At 37.8% G+C, this 21,398-nt stretch overlaps 1 long non-coding RNA gene across 1 annotated transcript; it reads right to left on the bottom strand.

Moving 5' to 3' along the window:
- Window positions 1-20,425: 20,425 nt before the first annotated feature.
- On the bottom strand, window positions 20,426-21,160 carry LOC143561689 (uncharacterized). The gene is made up of 3 exons (XR_013140361.1): window positions 21,094-21,160; window positions 20,775-20,925; window positions 20,426-20,504 (listed from the first exon to the last, which is right to left on the bottom strand). It is a non-coding gene; the product is annotated as an uncharacterized LOC143561689 (long non-coding RNA).
- Between the last annotated feature and the right edge of the window lie 238 nt (window positions 21,161-21,398).

Raw genomic sequence — 21,398 nt, 5'->3', positions numbered from 1 at the left:
ATATTTGTAGCCAATCAGAAATGGAGTCGCCGGAAAGCAGACCCAGACCGTAGAATATACATTGCAGCGGACGTTGGATTGTAAGGTCGGAATAGGGTTTTCGGAGGGAACAATGAGCGAAAGTCTTCAACCTCTGGATCCGTGAGTTTACAAATTTCGGTGGACGGATTGGCCAGCAGACATTGGGGTTCCATTTCCGTTAACTAAGAATCATCGAAGGTTTGTTCGGAAGGTTTAGAGGGAGATGGAGAAGAAGAAGACGAAGCAGCAGACATGGTTAAAGACAATAAGAGAGAAGTAAGAAGGATACCTGATGCGTCGGCTGGAGGCGTGCTTATAACAAAGATATAGGGCGGCATATATAGACGGTAATTATTAACCTGGGGGCTAAATAGTAAATAATTCTGGCAAAACCGTCTCATCTGTCTGTTTTTGCAGTAATTTTGAATTTCAAAATGACAGCTGTATTCCACTGTCACCCGCCATTTTGGGGGAAATTGTTAGGGCATGAATTTTATGCTGAGGATCCTTAATCCTTAACTATCTTATGGATAGATTATCCTTGAGATATGTTTCAGGTTAAAAAGGATCAACGATCCTCGGTATTATTTGTTTAATAATGATTGCGTTTAGTATGGTGATGTGTTAGACAGGTATGACGACTTTAAGACGAGCTGACATCAATTATCCTCATGGAGTATTCTCTAGCTGGAATATGGATCCAGGATCCTTATTAAACATAGCTAGTAATGGATGATCTCGTGTGAAGATTGATGTTTAAATACCAACAGCGGCTCTTAGACTTATTCTTCCGCTTATGTCGCTACTGGACTTCTGTGGCACGTGGTCAAAGTCATGGGAGTGGCTAGTGGAAGACTTGCAAATTAGTAGGAGTTCTTGTTATTTGTATTTTTTATATATTATCGAATTATGAACGACTAAAGGGACACATGTACTATTACACACACTAGAGCAGAACCAAATATTCTCCCTATTCACTAGCTTGCATTGTAACGTCGATAATAAACTTCAAAACCCTTGTAATCACCTTTTACTATTAATAAACTTCACAGTGATAGTTTTTACCGTTTGGGGGTTTTTTTGTGCCGGAGATTACTATAATCACGTACCATCCGACCAAAGATTACCTTGTTAATCCTTGACCGAAGCAATTCGATCAAAGATTACCTTGTTAGTTTTTGACCGAAGTAAAGATTATCGTAATTAAGGATTTTTTTTCCCTCGTGATCAAATCCTTGTGTTCATCAAGATCTCATTTATACAATCATTATTATCGTGTTAGCACTATACGTCACTTAATAGATTTGGATACATTATCCTTAGCCGATTTTTATCCAAAACACTACTGAAATCCCCACAGGGGGACATAATACCCTGGTCCATTGCATGTGCATTTCAAGCCACCAACAATGAGGCAGAATATGAAGCACTCATCGCAGGTTTACTTTTAGCCAAAAGCATGAGGATCAGGTATCTTCAAGTTTATATGGATTATTTGCTTATAACTAACCACTTTAACGGATCTTATATCGTAAAAGGTGAGAATATGATCAAATATTTAGAAATTGTGAAGAAATTAGCAAAATCCTTCGAATTGTTTAGTATAGTACAGGTACCAAGGGAAGAAAATGCTAGTGCAGATGCCTTAGCAAATTTAGCCTCATCATTGAAAATTCCAGAAGATACAAAGATCCCAATAATCCATATACTCTCGCCAGCAATTGGAGAGCAAGAAATTGGGGTGATAACAAGTGACAAACATATTGTACTTTGGGATCCACTATCCTCATCTAGCCAAGGATCCTGGATCCTCCCAATCAAGAAGTTCATTCAAACTGGAGAGATCCCAGCTACGGAGAATCCGAAATCCTTCAAACGTAAGGTATCACAATATATTTTATTAGATGATATACTATACAGAAAATCTCTTGCAGGTCTATACTTGAGGTGCATATAAGATCCTGAAATCCAAGAAATGCTCAAAGACTTTCACGAAGGTAATTGTGGTAATCACACTGGAGGTAGAGCTTAGTTTTCAAGAATTCTGAGAACAGGATATTTCTGGCCAACAATGAAGAGAGACGCCATGGAATATTCAAAGAAGTGTGATGCTTGTCAAAGGCACGCAAACATCCTTCATCAACCAGCAGAACCTATGTATCCTATATCCTCATCATGGCCTTTCATGAAGTGGGGCATGGATATCGTGGGTAAACTTCCTAAGGCACCAAGAGGAAAAGTATTCATGCTTGCAATGACAGATTACTTTTCAAAATGGATAGAGGCAGAAGCTTTTGTTCAAGTTCGCAAAAACGAGGTGATATCTTTCATTAAAAGAAACATTATTACTAGATTTGGTATCCCTTCAGAAATTATTTGTGACAATGGTTCCCAGTTTATCAGGAAAAGAACCACTAACTTTTGTGACAGCTGGGGCATCAAGATGATTACCTCGACTCCAGTGAATCCTCGAGCTAATGGCCAGGCAGAGTCAAGTAATAAAACCATCATCAACAATCTGGAGAAGAGTTAGGAACCAAGAAGGGTATGGGCTGAAGAACTACCATATGTCCATTGGGCCGACAGGACAACACCCAAGAATGCAAAGGGCAAAACACTATTCTCACTGGAGTTTGGATCAGAAGCTGTTATTCCTACAGAAATGGTGGTTCCTACGGCTAGGACAAGCAACAGTGATCCTGAGGCCAATGAAGAAATCCTCCTTGAAGACTTGGACATTGTTGAAGAACTCAGAGACCTAGCCAAGATCAGAATGGCAGCTTATCAACAAAGGGTAGCTGGGGTATACAACAAGAACATCAGGATTAGAAGATTTCAAGAAGGAGATCTAGTTTTGAGAAAAGACTTCCAAAATACAACCAAGAGGTTGGCCACCTCTCCTTTATATTTAAGGTACTTTACTATTTTCCTTGGAATAGCCCACGATTGGGTATGACCCCCGATGGTCATATCCCCTAAGGTTTAAAGGTTTTCACCTTTCTTAAAAATTAGAGTTTCTACACTCTCGCCTGGAGCGCACGCTATCCAACGTATAGTCCGGGGCAACGGGACCAGGACACGATTAGTGGCTGACAATTTCATTGTCTTCGGCTATATGAAGGATCCTACGATTTATGGTAGACGTACCATACCACCGGTTTATAACGTTTTCACGTTATCTTACGTTTGGGCTAAATCCCAATTTGGGCAAGTCCCCAGTTAACATCTGTATTTGGGCTTGTCCCCAGTTTGGGCTTGTCCCCAGTTTTGGGCTTGTACCAAGTTTCACGGGCTTGTCCCCAGTACACGGGCTTGTCCCTAGTTGCACGGGCTTGTCCCCAGTTTCATGGGCTTGTTCCCAGTTTATTTTTTGGGCTTGTCCCCAGCTTAATGGGTTTAATCCCAGTTAACAATATAAGTTGTTTGCAACAGAGTTTCTAAGTTCATTGTGAAGATCAAAACTTATGGATTCAAAATCCTTAAATTGCTTCTTCAAGGATTGCAGAAGGCTCATTACTTGTGGTAACTTAGGTCTACTTAGACCTTGTGGTATGATTCCTACTTTTAACTTTATATTGGTTTAGCTAGGATCCTTATAAATCTTTTTGTTTAAAGATTTAACGTCTTTGAATCATTTCTATTAGGATATTCTATCATGAAATTTTTTAATTTTTCTAAGTTTATTATATCCAAAAATTTCTATAATCGATTTTTCTTAAGGATACTCTATCCTAAAATTTTTTTTACTCATAATTATTTCTTAAAACTCTCAATAAAGCTAAGGTTATATAAAATAAACTTTCAAAATAACAAGTAACAAAGCAAATAGTCAAAAGATTCAGATTATCATTAATATAAGCCGCTCGGACTAATCCAAAATCCGTAACCCGGATTTCACCATCCAAAAGATGGACCATCCACCCGGGTTAAGTGAGTAGTACTGATTGTTCATAAGTGCAGGAAAATAAGGAACATGGGCACCAAAGGTTTCATCCCCGCAAACAGAGGATCCATCCACCTTCGATACCCCTGAAAATTGTCTAGAGGATCAGTTATCCTTAAATCCTACTTACAACTGTCTATTACAAACCATAACCATTGTTCATCAAAAACATCAACACAAAACAAAAAAATTGGGCTCGGGCCTTGTCTTCTTTATCCTTCATCGCCCAATTAAGCTGTATCTTCACCATCCGCAGCACCTGCTCCTTCACCGGCTTTAACCACATCTTTGACTCCACTCGTACTAGCATCATTCCCCTCAGACATCTCCACATCTTCCTCACCACCAAGAGCCGCTAAGGTAGTCTTCCACTTCTGCACATTCCAGGTTGCCTTATCAAAGGCGGGATCACCGGCCTCCGTCACCATCTTGATCCTCGCTTGCAGCACTGACTTGGCCGCCCATATCTTAGCTTCCTCCATTGCCTGCTTGACTTCCTCTTGACGTTGGGCATCAGCTGTGGATATCTGATCCTTGAGCTGTCTCTTGAGCTGGGCTAAAGCCTTGTCCTTGTTGACCAATGCATTCCCTAACCCAGACAACTTGTCGCTCATCTGACCCACGATTTTTTCATAATGCTATTTGAAAGCATTCATAGCCTGTAACCAACGAGAAGTATAGATTAAAAGGATATTGTATCCTTAAATTCGTTACAGCGGGATACATGATACTTACATTAAGGACCATGTCATAGTGGGTTTCGGGACCAGAGGACATTTTTCTCTTGGATGCAACAGACTTGGCTCTGGTAGTTTCGGTCTTGGGTTCAGAACTAGTTGCTGCCTTCAGTGCTTCTTTCTTGATATCATGGGGAGTGATCATGCTGTCGATGTCTTCCAAAGAAAACTTGCTAGTGGACTTCTGAGACTTCTTGGCGCCTACAAAGGTTAAGTACACAGATAAGTATTTCCTCTAATTTTATTTACTTTTAAAATTATTATGTAAAAACTTACTTGACATGTTGGAGTCTGAAGAAATATCGCAAAAGGCTTCGACGAATCGGGCTTGAAATGTCATAACCTCGGTATCCAGTGCAAGGAACAGCTTTGTTTTCTCTTCTGTACCAGGTAACTTAGCCAATGAAGCAAAGTTCTCAACTGCAAAAGAAGACAAAAAGTTAGATTAATCATCAAGGATCCTATCGTTACTAAGGATCTAGGATCCTACCCTTTCTAACCCACTTTGAAGGAAGATCAGTCCCACCAGGTATGGAGTCTCGTCTCACGAAGAAAAACTGATTTCTCCAAAAGGTGTCATTCAGAGTAACCTTTAGAAGAGGATGAGGTTGTCGAGGCTTGGATTTAAAAAGGAATCGGGCTGGACCGTGGGTAGTAAGGGTGTACAGATAAAAATACTCGGGAAGGCCGAAGTCAATCTTTTCATCTTCTATAATATGTTCGATAGTTCCTAACACTCTACAAAGCATTGGCATAGCCTGGATGTAGGATATTCCTGTGGAATCGAAGAAGCTTTGTGTAAAGGAAGGAAACGGATAACTGTAACCTATAAGAAAGGGGCAAGCCGGAAAACACACCCAAGTTTTGGAAAACACGTCACAAAGGAAGCTAGATTCGTATGGTTGAAAAAGGGTTTATGGCGGAAACAAGGGGTAAAACTCATCGACTTCTGGGTCCGTAAGTTTGCAGATCTCAATTAAAGGGTTTTCTATGAGATTTTGTTGCTCCATCTCCGACAAGTCAGAGTCATCGGAGGATTGTTTGGAAGGATTAGAGGGATGTAAAAAGTAATAGACATTATTATCAATTTAAAGAAAAAAGGGAAGAAGGATACCTGATGTGTCGCTTGAATATGTGATTATAAAAGAAATATAGAACGGAATATATAGGCGGTTATGATTATCTTGAGGGCTAAATGGTAATATTTATGGTAAACCGTCCCATCATCCAGTTTTCGCAGAAAGTTTGAATTTCAAAATGACAGCTGTGTTCCACTATCACCCGCCATTTTGGGGGCAATTGTTAGGACTGATATTTTCCCTGCTGAGGATATGTTACCATTGAAGATGTGTCTGGATCAATTATCCTCCTGAAGAGTTCCAGAGCCGTGTCAAGGATTGAGGATCCTCACAGGTTGGTATTGTTAACAATTGTTTCACATGTGTAGGTTATTGTTCAACAGGGGTAACGGCTTTATGACTAGGTCTACCTTGATTTTCACTACTTGAAACTACCAGCACGTGGTCAATGAACGTTGGAGGAATAGTGGAATAATGGCGGATAGTTAGGACTTTTTGTTGAATTTATTTTCTTTATGATTATCGAGATATGATCGATTAGGTCTAACTGGTACTCTCACACACACTAGAGCAGATTCAATAATTCTCTCTATACACTAGCTTACTTTGTAATATCGATCACAATCTCCAACCCATTTGTAACCTTTTTTGATACTAATAAAGTGGTGATCGAAGAGTTGTAATCACCCGGGGTTTTTTTCTTTTGATCTGAACAAGATCAAAAGGTTTTTTCTCGCAACAAATTACTGTGTTTACTCCATTTTTGTTCATATAATTGTCATTGTCATCGTAGCACTAGACCTCACATTAGCATATTTTGATACATTATCCTTAGCTAATTTTTATCCAAAACAAAACACATGGACTATTAATTGATACTTGAAGATTTACAAAATTGTTAAAGTTACTAATTAAGAAAACTTTATTTAATGAAAAGTTGAATTTTTGATTTTGATATGGATACTTGGCATGAATGTGTTTAATATGTGATTATTGCATACTTGAATTAAGATAGGATGCATGATTAAAAAGATGGACTAGTTAACACATTGATGGAACTAGCAAACAACTTACTAAATAAGAAAACTTTGTTGAATGATAAATTGAAAGAACAAAATTGGATAGAAAACATAGGATGCATGAAACCCTATCAAACTAATTTAATGAATTAAACTTAGAATTGTACTTAATCAGAGTGGGAAGATTGAATTGGATAGAATTATCAAATATTAAAAAGTTACTATAATAGGAAACGTTGTTAGTTAAACACTTAGGAAATTCATAATTTGATTGGTTAATGAACTGCTTGAACTTATATGTAAATGACATGATTATTTGAACCTGGAAATTTAGGTATTAATATGATATTTGTTCATATAAAAATAATAAAACCTGATTAGTAACATTATTAATAAACTTAAAATATGAACTACAAACTTAAAAATTGGGTTAAACGTGCTTGCGAAATGATTTGATCAAAACTGCAATTTATGGTGAATTATGTGTCATTATATGTGTGATTAGTTAATAAGATGATTAGTGTAGACTTGTTCAACTTATTTGACTTGTCGGCAACGTAAACGGTCGAAAATCGGCTTATTAAACAAAACTGACACAACTCTTAGGGAACTGTTTTAGAACAGCCCCTAAAGTTGTAAAATACTCATATATAACATAAGTTAATATATGAGAAGAGGACAAGATAACAAATCTTAGTCCTAAACGGGTCGTGTCGCGAAAACCGACACGAAAACGTTAAAAAGTTGCTATTTTAATAAAATATTAATGAAAATAAAAATAACATATTTGGTAAAGTAACTTCTAAAACTTTACTAACATGTATGCAACAAGTATCTTTCAAGATTTAAAAATGGCGTTTTATACAAAAAGCCAAACGGTTCGTTTTTAAACGCGAAACCGACGAAACCGACAAAACCGACAAAATCCATGAAAAATAATAAATTAATATTTTCTTTCCAGAAACTGAAATTTTAATATTTTATTATAATTGTATATTTTATTTTCTTATTAAATTATTTAGTTATTGAAACAATAGTTAACGAAAACCGAACTAGATGTATTCGTTAACTTAATAGGAACTTACTTGCTTATGTGCTTGTGTGGACATTAGACTAGGATTAATAAAAGACTCTTATAAAAAAAACTCAAGCTAAGTTTTATTAACAAAACGTGTACTAATATAGGACACGCAGATTTTGGAACGAAAAGCTACAAACCGTGAGTTTCTCTATCAAACCCCCTCGATTTTTAACTGGAATTATTTTCATAACGATATTTAATTGTGTTTTGGGGGGAAAGCATATTCTTCATTTCATATGTATTTTATTGATATTGTAAAGACATTTTATTTTACAAACCGTGTCAAACCCGGGATGAGTCTAATTGGCTAAATAACGGTTAACCCTAGAAAGGGGCACATAATATTGGTAGATTTATCGGGGTGACGCCCCCCACTTCCAATCGCGTTGGGTTAAAAGTAGGTATATTTGAGTCTGGTATGTATCGTGTTATCAACTATGATAGTCATACGTAATGTTGTATTCTTTGCTCGTCTAAACAGCAAGATTTGTTGAAGAAGTAAAATGCCTATTGTTTTTGGTGATGTAATGACGGTTGATCATTACACATGGATTGGTGATATAATGGCGGTAGACCATTATACACTGGATAATTTGGATATAATTCGGGGAGTAGTGAGGATTACACACGAATTGATATCGGATATAATGACAGAAGATCATTATATGGTTGTTGATTTCGATTCATATATATATATATATACATATATATATGGACTATATATATATATATATACTATTTTGTTTATAAAGGGAAACTCACCAACACATCGTGTTGACCGTTATTTTAATGTGCTTTTCAGGTTAATAAATGAAGTATTGAAGCTTCGCGAAGAGCGCGGGAAAATAGTGACGTTTGTTTGAATGAAATATGTTGAATATGTTGAACTTGTAATTTTAATAAAAATCGTGTAATATGACACGTGTAATAACTCTAATGGTTAAATAAAGTTCAACCTTCGTTTGAAATATATACTTAAATGTGGTTGGCTGAAACGGCGTATTTCACCACCTGAAAGACTTGGTCAAAGTCTTCCGCTGTTTAAATTAAGATTTCGGGGTGTGACATTATTTTTAATAACCATTTATTTCAAGTTATTATGATTTTAATGTCACTTTCAAAAAATTCATTAATATCTTTATTCCTAGATGTCAAAAATAAAATATATATATCTAACCGAATATCAAATTTGGATTCTCAAAATAACAAAAATTTAAACTTTAAACCATAAAGGTCATAAACTACTAAATAATTATATTAGGGCTTAGATTTTTATGCTGAGGATGCGTTATCCTTATGCAGCTTTTAGATCAAGTATCCTTGGGATATGTTCCAGGTTGTGCTGGATCAAGGATCCTCGGTATTATTTGTTTACTAGCATTTGTTTTATTTGAGTGGTACTGTAATTAAAAGATGTAACGGCTATGAAACTTAGTCCACCTATTTATTCGCAAGTCCATGAGGTTATGCACGTGGTCAACAAACTGCAACGAGTCATGGAGAAGTGGCGAAATAATATGACTTGTTGTTAGCTTTTATTGTGTATATAATTGAGCTTATGATAAGTTAGGAACACACAGCACATTAGTCAGGAAATACTCAGAGATCATTATAACAATATTCACACACACTTAGCAACTTTTGTAGTCAATGATCATAATCTCTCCAACCTTTGTAACACCCTTTTTGATTAATAAACTGGTTATAGACGATTTGTCATCACCCGGGGTTTTTGTGCTGGCGATCCGACCAATATCAAGGGCTTTTCCTCGCAACAAATTTTTGTGTTATTGTTTATCTTCGTTTCATAATCATTGTTGTCATACAAGCACTATTCCTCACTAATCAAATTTGGTTACATTATCCTTAAACTGATTTAGCTAAAACAATTTTGATTTTGTAACACCCTTTTTGATTAATAAACTGGTTATAGACGATTTGTCATCACCCGGGGTTTTTGTGCTGGCGATCCGACCAATATCAAGGGCTTTTCCTCGCAATAAATTTTTGTGTTATTGTTTATCTTCGTTTCATAATCATTGTTGTCATACAAGCACTATTCCTCACTAATCAAATTTGGTTACATTATCCTTAAACTGATTTAGCTAAAATAATTTGGCGTCCACCGTGGGGCAGTTGGTGCTTTAATCCAAAAGATTTCCTATCGATTTTCAACCTATTTTACCAATACTATTATCAATGGCCTCTCAACAAACCTCTGCTTTAACCACTATGCCTTCATTGGTTTCTCTCTCATCAGGAGTTTCACTGCCAATGCCTCTTCCACTCGCGGGAGCACAGAGGACCACCACTACTGGAAACAAGACTCAAACTCCAGTCTTCCAGGGCTCAAAGACCACTGCTGCCACTTCTGTGGTAAATTCTAACAATGATGTTTCTGCTGTGTTTTTACAGGTTAAGGTGTATATGGAGCGGCAGAACATGACCAACTAGAAGATCCTACGTGAGATAGAGGATCTGAAAAGACTAACAGGCCAGTGGAGGATCAGACTCCCTTAATGCCTAGGATGTTGGATTTCACCACTCCAGGAGCCTTGGCTGAACTTGCTCAAGGATCCTCCATCCTTCAACCAGGGTCCATGGGTCAGCAAGCTCAAGGATCCTCATTCCTTCAGCAAGGATCATCCATCATTAAACCAGGATCCATGGGTCAGCAAGCTCAAGGGTCCTCGTTCCTTCAACAAGGATCATCTATCCTTCAGCCAGGAACTTCTTGACTATTTCATCAAGGATCCTTCAACTTCCAACCCCAAGGATCCTTCATGCAGAATCAAGGATCCTCAGGACTTCAACATTAGAGGTCGTCGAAGGTCCATGAGGGAGACATCATCCCTATGCAAACCATTGCCTCTAGTGTACCAACTACCTTAGCAGATGCTTCTTATCCGGCTAGTTTCATGTAATGCCGACGTTCAATCAACAAAGAGGTAACCCTTATAATCACATATCCTTAGACACTAACCTTGGTTCCATGCAGGATACATGTATCAATCAGGTCATGGCTAAGGAACTCCAGAAACTGAAGGATATGATATATAGTGTTCCAAGAGTGGTTCGACCCATTCCTGAAATTCCAAAAGGAAGCCATAACCTATCGAGGTTTGCTCTACCAATATGTGATGCTGAAATCCCGAAGCGCTTCTAAACCCCCAATATGAAGGTGTAAGATGGCTCAACCGATCCATAAGAACATGTGGCTCAATACACAGAGACAATGGAAATCAACCCCATTCAGGAAAGGCTTATGGAGGCCTGCCTGTGCAAAGGCTTTGGATCCACATTAACTGGATCCGCTCTTAAATGACTGCTAAGTCTTCCTCCTTACTCTGTTACTTCTTTTCACACTTAGTTAATTTATTCAATAGCCAATTTTCTTGTAATAGAAAATTCGAGAAAATAACTAGTGATTTATATAGAGTTATCCAACTTCGTGATGAATGCCTAAGGGATTTTGTCACAAATTTTGGAAGGGAAACCCTAGAAATCCCGAATATTGATATGGCTACGACTGTTGAGGCATTCTAGATGGGGTTACATAAGGGCTCACCATTTTATGACGATCTTGTTATGACCCCATGTTGGACGTTAGATGAAGTCAGAAACATGGCGCTCAGGTTCATAAGGCTGGAGGATGATAAGAAGATTCAAGAACGCTTGAGAACTCCATCAAAACAGGAGTCACATGACAAGAAACAAGAATCCACATTCATGAACAACAACCCCAAGCCATATTCAAAGTTCAACAACCAATCAGTCCGTGTGGTCGAAGAAGAGGATGATGAGGATGAAGATTATCCAAGAATTTTCGAGTATTGCTTCTCTGTTGATACCCATGGCTTAATATGTGCTATAAAGGATCTTGGAGAAAAAGCAAGATGGCCTCAGAAAAATGAGAAGTCAACATCCTTCAAGGATAAGTCCAAATTGTATGCATTCCACGAAGATTTTGGCCATTTGACCGATGATTGTATTTGCCTGAGGAGAGAAATTGGGTATCTTCTAAGCAAGGGCGACTTCAAGGAACTCCTAGGAAGAAAGTAGTCAAGGATCCAGGATCCTGAAGATGTTCCACATAAAGCAGCTCCGCCACCACCTGATGCATAAGTCATCAATTTCATCTCCGGTGGTTCGAATATATGTGGAACCTCCTTCTCCTCGGCCAAGAGACATGCTAAAGAAACTAAGTTGGAGAACGGAGAGCCCCTGTCCGAACCACAACCCTTACTAATGAGAAAATAATCTCGTTCGATAAAGAAGATAGAATGAGCATTCGAGATCCTCATCACAATTGTTTGGTTATAACTATATTTATTGCTAATCATTATGCGCACAAGATCCTAGTTGATGGAGGACGTTCGGTTAACATCATTCAATCTGATGTACTCAAGAAGATGAATATCCTAGAATCAGAGATCGTTCCCCGATCATCCGTACTCGTTGGTTTCAGTGGTGAAACTAAGAGCATATTGGGGGACATCAAGCTTCCTATATACATCGAGGGAGTGAACTCTTTTCAAAAATTTTGTGTTATAGATAACTTGTGTTTTTACAATGTAATTCTTGGCAGGCCATGGACACACGAATTGAAAGTTGTAGCATCTACTTATCATATCATCAATGTATCAAACTACCAACTCCTTCGGGGGTGGCTAGTGAGAATAGACAGCGACCAAGTGGAAGCTAAGAACTACTATTCTTCATCCAGGAAAACGGCGGCTAAGCAAACGGTAGCATAGCAACTACAGCAACATCATAGGAACGTACTGGAGGCTAGAGAACAAGACCTGAAAGAAGTATCCTTGGACCCCGAGGATCCAGACGTAAAAGTTTTCCTAGGATCCAGTATCCCTACTAACATTGAAAAGGATCTAGTATCCTTCCTCAAACGACGAAAATCCACGTTTGCCTTCAAACACTCCGACATGACAGGTATATCAAAAGAGGTAATTACTCATAAACTAGGCATTGATAATTCTATCAAACCCATTCACTAGAAGCGAAGAAAGTTTGCTCCTGAGAGGAATGCGATCATACAAGAAGAAGTTGAAAACTTCTTAAGGCCGGTATGATCAGAGAGGTTAAGTATCCTCTTTGGTTGGCTAATGTTGTGGTCATTTCAAAAAACAATGGAAAGTGGAGGGTATGTGTCGATTTTACTGATTTAAACAAGGTATGTCCCAAGGATCCTTTCCCATTACCACACATTGACTCCATGGTGGATGCGACAACAGGACATGAGATGCTTACTTTTATAGATGCTTCCTATGGATTTTAACAAATTCAGATGGAACCATCTGATCAAGAAGATACAGCATTCATGACTCCTACTGGCATATATTGCTATTTTGCTATGCCTTTTGGACTAAGAAATGCAGGTGCGACCTATCAACGCTTAGTCAGCATGATGTTTAAAGATCATATGGGGAAGACCATGGAAGTTTATATAGATGATATGGTAGTCAAATCCAAGAAGGCTGAAGATCACCTCAAAGATTTGGAAGTAGCCTTCAACATCCTAGACCAGTATAACATGAAACTCAACCCATCCAAATGCCATTTTTGGTGTCAAAGCTGGGAAGTTCCTTGTTTATATGGTCACTAAGAGGGGAATAGAGGCTAGCTCGGAACAAATAAAGGCGATCATTAACTCGAAGTCACCCGCCAATGCAAAAGATGTGCAAAGGTTGACCGGCGGGATTGCAGCCTTGAATAGATTCATCTCCCGATCTTCGGAAAAATGTAAAGACTTCTACAATATCCTTAGAAAAAATAAAAATTTCGAGTGGACGGAGAGTAATGAGGCTGCACTTAAAGCCTTGAAGGAGTACTTGTATTCAGCACCAACACTAATGAAGTCAATAGATGGGGAACCCCTATCTTTGTACCTAGCGTCCGGTAATGCGGTAAGTGCTGTTCTGGTAAAGGATCATGAAGGAGAACAGCATCATGTTTATTATGTAAGTAAAAGCCTTCCAGATGCTGAAGCCATGTACTCTCATGTAGAAAAATTAATTCTTGCTCTAAATATGGCTTCTACTAAGTTAAGACATTACTTTGAAACTCATACTATAATTGTAAAGACTAACTATCCTATCAAGAATGTTCTTAGAAAACCAGAGATGTCAGGTAGGATAGCTAAGTGGGTTGTGAAGCTAAGTGCATACGATATCCAAGACGAGCCAATGACAACTATCAAATCCAAGCACTAGCTGACTTTGTGGCTGATTTCAGTAGTGACTTGCAAAAGGAAGACGACTTGGAGGTCCGACAATTAGAGGAAACCAAGGATCCTTGGATCTTATTCTTGGATGGAGCATCCAACCGTAGAGGAATAGGATTAGGCATTCTACTGAATCGCCATAGGGGGGACATAATACCCCAATCTATAGCTTGTGAATTTCAAACCAAAAATAATGAAGCCGAATACGAAGCTTTAATTGCATATTTGCTACTAGCTAAACACATGGGGATCAGGTATCTTCAGGTGTATATATTTACAGCTAAGCACTTTAATGGCTCATATGTTTTTAAAAGAGAAAAACTAATTAAATATCTAGACGTTGTGAAAGGAATGTCAAAGTTCTTTGATTCTTTTTGTACTATACAGGTACCAAGAGGAGAGAATGCTGGGGCAGATGCCTTAGCAAATCTAGCATCATCCTTGAAGGTCCGGGAAGCTATGAAAATCGCGATCATCCATACACTCTCACCAACAATAGGAGAACAAGAATTTTTGGAGATAACAACTAACAAAGAGATTGGCTTTGGGATCCATTGTCCTCAAATAATAAAGGATCATGGAACCACACGGTCAAGAAATTCCTTCAAGATAGAGAGATCCCCGTAGCAGAAATCCTAAAACCTTCAAACTTAAGGTATCAAAATACATCTTATTACATGATATTCTGTATAGGAAATCTCTTGCAGTTCCATACTTGATGTGTATTGAGAAACCTGAAATCCAAGAGGTGCTCAAAGACTTCCACGAAGGTGATTGTGGTAACCACACTGGAGGCAGAGCCCTGTTCTCTAGGATTCTATGAACATGATACTTCTGGCCAACCATGAAGAGAAATATCATGGAGTACTCAAAGAAGTGCGATGCTTGTCCAAGACATGGAAACATTCTACACCAACCAGCGGAACCTATGTATCCTATATCATCAACATGGCCTTTCATGAAGTGGGGCATGGATATTGTGGGTAAGCTACCTAAAGAACCTGGAGGAAGAGTGTTCATGCTTTCCATGACAGATTACTTCTTAAAGTGGATAGAAGCGGAAGCTATTGTACAAGTCCGCGAAAAAGAGGTGATATCCTTCATTAAAAGAAACATTATTATTAGATTTGGTATTCCTTCAGAAATTATTTGTGACAATGGTTCCCAGTTTATCGGGAAAAGAACCACTTACTTTTGTGACAGTTGGGGAATCAAGATGATCACTTCTATACCAGCTCATCCTCAAGTCAATGGTCAAGCAGAGTCAAGCAACAAGATTAGCATCAACAACTTGAAGAAGAAACTAGGATCCAAGAAAGGTAAGTGGGTTGAGTAGCTACCTTATGTTCTTTGGGCTGATAGAACAACACCAAAGAATGCAACAGGTCAAACACCTTTCTAATTGGTGTTTGGATCAGAAGTTATAATCCCTATAGAAATGGTGGTTCCTACTGCTAGAACAAGCATCCGTGATCCTCAGGCCAATGATGAAATTCTTATCCAAGATCTAGATACTATTGATGAGCTCAAAGACCTAGCAAAGATCAAAATGGGAGCGTACTAACAAAGGATAGCTGGGGCATACAACAAAAACATCAGAATTCAAAGATTTCAAGAAGGAGATTTGGTCTTAAGGAAGGCTTTCCAAAATACAACTAATCTCGCATATGGAAAGCTTGCACCTAAGTGGTAAGGGCCCTACTTGATTGAATCAGAAGTAGGAAAGGGGGCATATCATCTACTTACCATGAAAGGTGACCGACTACAAATAGCGTGGAATGCTATCCATCTTAAGAAATACTCTGTTTAATCAATATCAAGGATCAATAAAGGATCAAGGATCCTAAAAGTCGGTAAAATTTTATCCTATCATTTATTTATTAATTTCAGATTTACATTACTAACTAAAGGATAATACTTTCTTAACAATTATCTTTTCCAAGCTTTAAGTTTATACAGATTTCTATAAGGATTTCAGCTGTTAAGAGGTTGGCCACCTCTCTCCCACGCTTAAGGTACATTTCTGTTTTCTTGGTCTAATCCCACGATTAAGGTGTGATCTCCGATGGTCACATCTTCCAAGATTTAAAGGTTTTCACCTTTCACACAAATTAGAGTTTCTACAATCTCTCCTCTAGCGCACGTTATCCAAAGTATAGTTCTGGGCTGTGGGACCAGTACACGCTTAGTGGCTGACAATTTCATTGCTTTCGGCTATATGAAGGATCCTACGATTAATGGTAGACGTACCACACACAAGGTTTTGGCGTTTTCACGTCACTCACATTTGGGCTAAATCCTGGTTTAATCGAGTCCCCAGTTAACATCCGTATCTTTGGGCCAGTCCCCAGTTTGGGCTTGTCCCCAGTTGTTGGGCTTGCCCCTAATTTATTTTTGGGCTTATCCCCAATTTATTTTTGGGCTTGTCCAAGTTGTTGGGCTTGTCCAGTTTATTTTTGGGCTTGTCCCCAGTTGTTTGGCTTGTCCCCGGTTTATTTTTGGGCTTGTCCACAGTTGTTAGGCTTGTCCCCAGTTTATTTGGGCTTGTCCCCAGTTTGTTGGGTTTAATCCTAGTTATTATGATAAGCTATTTTGCATCAGGTATCCTAAGTCTAACTACAAGGATCAAGGAAGCTTTCACATTTGTGGTAACTTAGGTCTAATCAGACCTTTTGGTATAATCTCTACTTATCAATTTACATTTGTTCGGATTAAATCTTTAAAAACATATATATTCAAGAATTCAGGATCCTTAATCTGTTTTTACAAGGATAATTTATCCTTGAGAGTTTTCTTAAAACTTTCCTTGAATCTTTTCTTAAACATTTCTTAAAACTTTTTATGGATCTAAACTATAACAGCTACGATTTTAGAATAATAAACAATTAGCAAATAGTCAAAACTTTAAGTTATTATTATTAAGTCACTTGGACTTACCAAAATCCTTAACCGGGATTTCACCATACGAAAGATGGACCATCCACCCGGGTTAAGCAGGTGTTACTAACAGTCTTCAAGTGCAAGAAACATAAAGGAAATGGGCATCAAAGGCTTCATCCCCCAAAAAAGAGAATCTCTCCACTTTTGCTACCCCTCACAATTGTCTTAGAGATCATAGATACTTTACCTTAATTACTACTGTCTTAAGTACATAACCAACAAATATCCATAAAAACATAAACAAATAAAAAGTGGGTTCGGGCCTTGTCTTTTCTATCCTTCATTGCCTACTTTGGCAACCTCCTCTTCCACCGCCGCATCCTTCCCCACATCCATCATCTCCGCCTCCTGACCACCAGCCGCTGTTTCCGCGCATTCACCAGTCTCATCTTCACCGCCACTCAACGCTGCCAAGGAATGTTTCCACTTCGCCAAGTCCCATGCTGATTTATCGAAGGAAGGATCATTAGCCTCAGTCACAATTTTGATCCTTGCTTGGAGAACCGACTTGGTAGCCCATATCTTTGCTTCATTAGTGGCGTGAGTCACTTCCTCTTGCAGCTAAGCTTCAACTAAGGATGCACGTTCCTCAGCCTGCTTCTTTTCCTTGGTCTTCTTGGCAAGCACTTTGTCCTTTGCAGCAGCCATGGCCCTCATTCCAGACAGAGTCTCCTCATAGTCCTTGACTATTTTATCATGGTAGCTCTTAGCAGAGTCCAAAGCCAGTGAGTTGCAACAGAATAAGTTCAAAAGGATTTTGGATTTACAACAGCAAATAAGGAGGATAAAGGATCCTTACAGTGATAACGAGATCCTTTCCAACCTCAAATGGGTCTTCTGACTCGGCGGTTTTCTTCCTCTTGGAAGCTCTTGACTTGGCTTGGGTCGTGACGGGGCGTAGCTCATGAATCGGTGTGGACTTTGGAGTCTCTTTCTTAACAATCAGACAATCAATGTCTTTAAGAGAGAATTGGGAAGCAGGCTTTCTAGATTTTTGAGCACCTACAAAGTACAATTTAAAGATATGTGTTCTGTTATTTTCAATTGATATTAAATAATATTATTAGTCTTACTTGACATTTTGCTAATCGATTCCGAAATCATCTCTTAAAAAGCTTCGGTAAACTTAGCTTGAAAATTTCTGACCTCTGGATACAGTGCAAGGAAACTCTCCCGTCAACTGCAAGAAGCTTGGCCAGCAATGCAAAGTTATCAACTGTAAAAGAAAGATTAAGTCATTAGTTGAAGAATCAAGTATTCTCTCTATATTACCTAAGGATCCACGATCCTACCCTACTTAATCCACCTCCTGGGTAAATCGGACCCACCAGGGATGGAGTCCCTCTTTACAAAGAAAAAATGGTTTTTCCAGAAGGACCCATTATGGGTGGCCTTAAGGATGGGACTTGGTTGTTGTGTGTTGGATTTCAAAACTAAAATCTTGGATCCGTGAGTGACCAGGGTGTAAAGATATGACAACTCTAATAAGCTGAACTCGAGACCTTCTTCATCAATGATCCTTTCAATAGTGCATAGTACCCTCCACAACATGGGCATTGCCTGAATGTAGCTGATTCCGGTCAAGGTAAAGAAGCTTTGGGTGAAACTTGGAAACGACTATCTGTAACCTATTAAAAAAGGTTGAGCCGGAAAGTAGATCCAGGATTTGGATACGCTGTCCCTTCGTGCAGTGGAATCAAAGGGACGAAACACAGCGCTGGCCGGAAAAAATGATCGGAGGTCATCGATTTCCGGGTCGATAAATTTGTAGATCTCGGAGGAAGAGTTAGAAAGGAGACCTTGTGGTCGGATTTCGTTCGAATCCGATTATTCAGAAGAAGAAGAAACGGTAACGGTCCACAGGTTAAAATAGAAAATGAAAAGATAGAGAGAAGGATACCTGTTTTCCTACTGAAGAATATGGTTATAAATGGAGTATGTTAACCACATATATAGGCAGCAAGCGTTAATCAGGTTAAGTGATAATAATTATTTCTGACTCGCGTCTAATGATCTTATTTTTGCACAAAATTTGAATTTCAAAATGACAGCTGTTATCCACAAACAACCGCCATTTTAGGGGCAATTGTTAAGGCATAGATTTTTATGCTGAGGATACGTTATCCATATGCAGCTTTTGGATCAAGTATCCTTGGGATATACTCCAGGTTGTGCAGGATTAAGGATTCTCGGTATTATTTGTTTACTAACGATTGTTTTATTTGAGTAGTGTTGTAATAAACATATGTAACGGCTATGAGACTTAGTCCACCTATTTATCCGCAAGTCCATGAGGTTACGAACGTGGTCAACAAACTGCAACGGGTCATGAATAAGTGGCGAAATAATAGGACTTGTTGTTAGCTTTTATTTTGTATATAATCGAGCTTATGATCAGTTAGGAACACACAACACATTCGTCAGGAAATACTCAGAGAACATTATAGCAATATTCACACACACTTAGCAACTTTTGTACTCACTTATCATAATCTTCAACCTTTGTAACACCCTTTTTTAATAATAAACTGGTGATAAACGATTTTTCATCACCCAAGGTTTGTATGCCGGTGATCCGACCAAGATCAAGGGCTTTTCCTCGCAACAAATCTCTATGTTATTGTTTATCTTCGTTTCATAATAATTGTTGTCATACAAGCACTATTCCTCACTTAAAAATTTTGGTTACATTATCCTTAAACTGATTTTTTACCAAAACAATTTCCTTATATATCATATTTTGATTATTTGTTATTTTGTGAAATATTTCCTTACGAAATTATTCAATATGAGCATGTTCCAAAAAAGGGAAAAAAGGAAAAATATTTTAGTTTATTAATTTTGCCAGCCGAAAAATCTCATCTTGCTCGAAACATATTTGTATTGATTGAATAGGTTGTCTATATTTATATGGTTTGTTGATAAGTTTTTTCACCCGTGTGTAACATGGGCTATATCCTAGTCATCCATTAGACAAATGATAGATATATAAAAATGTTCTCGTTATGGGCTTACATTTAGGTTTTGAAGGTCTTTGAAGGGGTCGTCTCGCTCTCTTTTTGCCTAAAAATTAGCTCCATATAGTACCTAATAGAAAAAAAAATGCAGTAACAGATTATAATTACTTAGGCTTTAATGATGAATAGATAAGTAGAAAATGTTTGGTTGACCTAATATAAAAAGACACGTCCATTTTGCCACTCCTATCAGACAGATTATAAATAAATAAATTGCCATTCAAGAATGCATTTGAGATGAAAGTCATGCTTGCAAACCATAACCTTCAATAAGAACAATATAAATCAATCACTTAGTAGAAAAAATGGTATTTTTAGTTAAAGACGGTCACATGCAATGTACCATAGCCCGATTTGGTCGAGATAATGCTTCAAGGCATATCCTTCAACAAAAGTTGCAGTTCCCTCCATTGCATAACTAAAAACCTTTAAAAAAAACTATCACAACAACTTGACATTCAAAGAAATTTATCCATATAATTGCCCAAATTCATGCATGCTAACAAACAAATATAAGGTTATTCATTCATGTAAAAGAAAAAGAAATCAATAACTGACACTTGATAAAACATTAACTAACCTACTAATAGTCTAATGGAAAAGTTAACATATATATGAACTATATGTAATACATATAATGAAATAAAATAGTTAAACAAATTCATAAATAAGAAAACTAAAATCCAGGCTAAATACCTTCAATTTGATGATGCAACCCACAAATCGTTTGTTGTAGACGTTTGAAGTTTAGGGTAGCTTAATTGTTGCCAAAATAAACCGAAACACCATAGACATATTTCGTCGAACACTTGATAGGCAACACAAAAGGGGATGCACACTTCAATTTCTGTAGCAAATAAGTCAAAAGGTTAAGAAATGCGTACCAATTAGAGCTAGAACTTCATACATGATGTTCGCCGTTTGGTGGTTTACGGTCGGATTCTTCATAAAAGATTGTGGATTTGAGAGATTAGAAACGATTAGGGTTAGGCTTTGTATAAGAGATGGAGCGAACCTGGATATGTGAGCATGCTAAGAAGGGAGAAACCATGGAGATTTTGAACTGGAATCCCTGTCCTTGAATTGATAGATTGCAAAGTCTGTAAACTCTTCTTGGTCCATGTTTCATCATCATCTAGAAAAATGTAACTACAGTAAATTCAACTGTCACATTGAAATGAGTGATGCTGAAGGACATGTGTAAGAAGGTTATTTGCTTATGTTATGAATAGTAGTAAAATGTGAGTTAACAGAAACTTGTAAATTAATATATATATATATATATATATATATATATATATATATAATTCAGTTGTATCC

The sequence above is a fragment of the Bidens hawaiensis genome, unplaced genomic scaffold (genome assembly GCF_021521415.1).
Source record: "Bidens hawaiensis isolate Kalapana, Puna unplaced genomic scaffold, B.hawaiensis_p1.1 tig00020774_1, whole genome shotgun sequence".
NCBI lineage: Eukaryota > Viridiplantae > Streptophyta > Magnoliopsida > Asterales > Asteraceae > Bidens > Bidens hawaiensis.
This window is presented reverse-complemented; position numbering and strand designations above follow the sequence as displayed.